Source organism: Grus americana, chromosome 1 (genome assembly GCF_028858705.1).
Source record: "Grus americana isolate bGruAme1 chromosome 1, bGruAme1.mat, whole genome shotgun sequence".
Taxonomy (NCBI): Eukaryota; Metazoa; Chordata; class Aves; order Gruiformes; family Gruidae; genus Grus; species Grus americana.
Window position 1 is genome coordinate 184970838 of NC_072852.1, and position 5447 is coordinate 184976284.

The window sequence follows — 5447 nt, forward strand, 5'->3', positions numbered from 1 at the left end:
ATGGCAATCATTTTCTGTGCTTTTTTCAAAGTAGAAAGTGTAACAGTACCGTTATGTACATGCTCAAGAACTGTCTGGAGAGGAAAACAAGGGGATCAGTAAGTAAAACACTGAAGGCAAAGAAGGAAATGTGACTATATACGAACTAGACTGTTGCTGTCTTTTGCATCTAAGGCCATCCTGAGGCAACCCATGACCTGCTTCTCCTTGTGTCCCCCCAGGAAAAAAAAAGTCTTCTTTAGAAGATGCTAAAGTCCACAATCCTGTAGGTGATTTCCATGTCTACAAGTTCTTAACGACATTAACTCTTCCTAAACAAAAACTTGTATCAGTTGTTTTCTATAGGCAGTCACAAAGCATTTAAGGAGTAAAAAAAAAGCACCCAATTCATGGACACGTTGACTGTCACATATGTCTTGAGAACTCTTATGTACACACCATGCCATAAGAGAAGCAGAGACACTACTTACACGGTCTGTAACTAGTAAAATTGCCAGAACTACAATATTGCCCAAGTACAACACAGAGGGCACAATTTATCCAAAAGATATGCAACAAAATGCCTTCCCCAACTCATGCTTCAAGCAAGCAAATTTTTAGTTACCCATATGCTGAATTCAAAAGAAAAAAAAAAGTAAAGAACTTTTGCTGCAGCAAGGTTGAAAAATCTTATTTAAGCACAACATCTAATTTTGAAGGGAACATTCAGAAACGCAATAGGAATGACAATAAAACCAATGATCCAATGGTATGAAAGGATACAGCGATATTCCCCACAGTGGTGGCTCAGACTACAGTTCTAACTATCCGCAGCAATCCTATTCACTGTACAGCACTTCCTACCAATGTTGAAGACAAGTCTTCCACTGCCACCACAATGTAACACTAAAGAGGTTACAACATGTCTGCATTTGGGCGGGGGGGGGGGAAGATGTTCCTTGAATCTGACTCTGCGCTAGCAGAAACCAGTTGAAAACCTTCCTTTGGCCAAAGTTAGGGGAGGAGGAATGAAGGAGGGGTGAGCTTGCCACCAACGGCGTTTCCCACCACAGGTGGGTGAATGCTAGTCAGAGCACTGTAATTCTACTATCCTTAATCTTAATTACCATGTGATTGTGTACTAGAAGGATTAGGATGGCAGAGCAGATCATAAAAAGGGGATAAATTCAGGCTGGTGGAAAAGAGAAGGAAAACAGGCAACAAAGCCATAGGGTTAAAAAGACTGAAAGCCAGTGATGGGAAGGCAGGAGGCATCTGTTTTCTGCATCTACAGCCCTTTTACTCCCCACTTCCAAGGAACGAACCTGAGTCTCTCCCTTCGTCCTTTTTGATATGGGAATCATCCTCCACTTGTATCTACACTGAGAAAGTAAGAAGCAGCTAGGGGGCATGGAAGGGGGAAATCTGTCTTCTGCCTCCACTATAACACTTCGCCCCTGCTGCAGCACTGTCACAGTTTTACCCCAGCCGGCAGCTGAGCACCACGCAGCCGCTCACTCACTCCCCCACATCGGGATGGGGGAGAGAAATGGAACAGTTAAAGTGAGAAAACTCATGGGTTGAGATAAAGACAGTTTAATAGGTAAAGCAAAAGCTGTGCACGCAAGCAAAGCAAAGCAAGGAATTCATTCACCACTCCCCATGGGCAGGCAGGTGTTCAGCCATCTCCAGGAAAGCAGGGCTCTGTCACGTGTTAACGGTGACTTGGGAAGACAAACGCCATCACTCCGAACACTGCCACCCCCCCAGTCCCTCTCTTCCCCAAGCCTCTTATAAAGTGAGCATGATGTCATATGGTATGGAATATCCCTTTGGTCAGTTTGGGTCACCTGTCTGTGTCCCCTCCCAACTCCTCGTGCACCCCCAGCCATCCCGCTGGCAGGGTGGTGTGAGAAGCAGAAAAGGCCTTGGCTCTGTGTAAGCATTGCTCAACAACAATAGGTCCATGTAACAAAAACATCTCTATATTATCAACACTGTTTCCAGCACAAATCCAAAACACAGCCCCATGCTAGCTACTATGAAGAAAATTAACTCTCAGCTGAAACCAGGACATCATCCACCCCTTATTCCATACTATTTACATCATGCTCAGGTCCCACACAATCCAATACATCCTCATTAACCACTACCACCTTTCTCATCCCTTGATATAATATAATATGCTGATATCATTCCCTCAGTCCTGGGAATAAATTCCAAGAAATTTTCAGTGAAGAACAGACTAATCACTTGTTCCTTGTAGTGGTGGGGAAAAAAAAAAAAAAAAGAAAAAATGTGGAGAAGCATAACGCTACAGTTGGCAGAGAACGGATTGCTGATTGGCATACCAGGATGGATAGAATCTCTGCTCACAAAGGGCAGGAGTTAGACTGAACCAGTAGCACCACCATCTTCTGCTTCTGAGAGGCTCAACTGATCTTTTACAAGCACTGCACGTATACCAAAGATGAGAGAGGCAGCCTTAGCGACAACAGACAGGCATTTTCTGTGACCCCCCGGAACAGTAGCAGAGAGTAATCCCATCTGTGGTATTAAATGGGAAAGCTACTGTTACCTCTTGCTGTTCTGTTCCTGTATTTACAACAGGACTACAAATCAGAGCACTGAGGTGAAACTCCCTGGGTCTTCTAGACAGTACTCTCTACAGATGACCAAAAAGCTTGAGGGGAAAAAAAATAAACACTTCAAGAGAAGTTTGAATGCAATTAAAACATCATCCGGTCTGTCCTTGCAGGCAGTTCTCTGCCTCCAGCCAACTCATTGCCAGTGCTGCAACAAATTCCACTCACCCTCTCCAGTCCCGAAGGAAATTCCCTTTGTCACTGGTACCCTTCGCAGCCCCTACCCAACCTCCAAGCTTCCTGCCACCTTCCTCTTGACCTAGGGCTTCTGGAACCACTCTGTGCATGGGTTTTGTCAAGAACAAAACGTGTACTGTTCAAAAATTTCAGGAAGCACCTTCCCCTAAACTTTATAAGGAAATTTTGCCTACTGCTTTAATCCAATCCCCTCTCACCAGAAAAAACCCCAACACACATCCCCTCAGTCCCGTAAGGCAACAAGAGCTGCCATTATTAGTTCACCTAAATTCTAAGGTGGAACACACACAGATTATTTGTCTGTGCTCAGAAACATGCTGGAATTATGTTTAGACCTGCAAACTTGGCTTACAGGATTGAGATGGACAGGGAGGTCTACCACTAGATTGCTACAAGTTTTAGCCCGAAGCTAAAGCATTATATTTGCATTACATATGCCTCAAGAGTACATAAGTAGCAATGCATTTTATTTTACTTTTTGCCTTAAGCTAACTGAATTGAATCCCAAAGCAGTGAAACAGTACCCACTTAATACAATATTGTGCTTATCTGACAAAATATTCCCATGGTCTTTCTGTGAGTGAAAGTAGAGAGAGGAACCTCCACTCTCTTCTCTTCAGTAAGAGCAACTCGATTGGCAGAAACATCCTTAAATTACTTTTTCATTTCTAGTTAAGAGATTTTTATCTAGGCTTTTCCCACAGCAAGTCTTTGCTAAACACTGTTAAGTGCTCTGAATGACATTTATAAAGCAAGGCTGGCCAGGAGACAAGAGCCCAATTTTGTGACAAAGCGAAGCGCTCAGACATTTGTCTTCCTTCTACATTAGAAAGGAAGAAATGCCTTTCAGAGCATAAATAAAAAGCAGCAAAGCACTTATCCGGGAGAATCAAGTTCAAGTCCCTGTTCCAAATCAAGTCAACTTCAATGTTAGCAGCCCATATGGATGGCAAATGCTCTAGATATTGAGCAACTAGCTACTCAGAATTCTCTGAAGGGCAAGAAATTCCCCACTGCAGTGAACAAATCTTCACTGAAATATGCCACAAGTACCTACCCTTTGAGAAACTCTTCCAAGAAGCAGACATTGCCCAGTAAGAGTCAAAAGGTAAGACACCCACACGAACCCTCCTAAATTCAATCCATCTCCCTTCATCATATTCAAAGACCAGGATAATATTCAGTTCTGAAGGTCATCAAATTTGAGCTTTGGAAAACATGAGTCCATTCAGAAGAGTGATTCAAAAATAAATCGCTGCCCAGCCTCCACTACATAATAATCATGATCTAAGCGTATCAAAAACCTGCAGTTATGTCGAGACTGTAGTCATAGTCTACAGCTGCCAAGTATGACATTCTGAAGTTCGTATCTATGGCATACATCCAAAAACAAGCTCTGTTTTTACGATTTGTGATATTTTAAAATCTTGGTATCTATATATTGTACAGGTATAGTTACAATACTAGGGGAAAAAAACCCCAAACCCTGCACTTTCCCACCATCACTGCAAAACCTAGATTCCTAGTCTTCAAGAGGAACAGAATACACCCTTTCTTCCTCCTCCTTAGTTTTCCATCATCTTTTACATATTTATTACTCTAACAGCTGCAGACTTCCTTTGTCCTATTAAAACACCTGTTCTAATAGCCTTTGTATTTTACCAAGCTCATCCAATTATCACTGTAGTAAAATAACATATCAAATACAAAGAAAACAGAATCACAACCAATCTGGAAAAGCCTACATAATTAGGAATGCAAGGAAAAGTAGCAAACTTAAAGCAACATCCAATGGTTAGCAAGGAATGAAGTGGCTTTCAGGGGGCTGCCAATATTTGCAATTCACGTGTTTTTCTAGAATTATAGAATATTCAAGTATCCCTAAATTCCCAAGAGACAGTGGCATACGGACTGAGCATGTATACTATAACTTCTTAAGTTCATATTCCCATCACAGAAAGGTTGAGGTTGGAAGGGACCTCTGGAGGTCATCTTGTCCAACTCCTTGCTCAAGCAGGGCTGCCTAGAGCCAGGTGCCCAGGACCACATCTAGACAGCTTTTGAGCATCTTTAGGTGCCTGCAGACTTGTATCCAAGCACAGAGAGCATTTCATAAATTTCTCAGTTCTTTTTATGTAAATACTGTTATTTAAAATTTGATCATGATGGAAAAGCTGAACTGATGGAAACAATGAAGGATGCATGGGCTCTTCTCTAAAATATAAACAGTTTCCAATATTCTGAAATAACAGAACTTAAAACAACTGCTTGCTATCTCTGATTTCAAGCAACTGCAACAGATCCTTCTTTTCTAATATGGAGGCAGACAGAGGGCCCCTTTTCTGTAGAAATTTCTACCAACAACTGACTTTCTCCCTTCCATCACATATGACTGCAGTTCAACCTGTCACCCAGGTGGAAGGACTCCACAAGTAGAAACGTTGCATCTGCATCAAGAACAGCAATCTCATCCTCTTCACTGAATGCAAGATTTGCTCCTACACATGCCAGCTTTTTTTTTTTTAAGCAGTGTATTCACATCCTTACCTATACACTTTAAGTGATTCCCCCACCAAAACCCAAGATTACTAAAAATTAAATGAAGCAGCTTCCGTATAGAAAAAG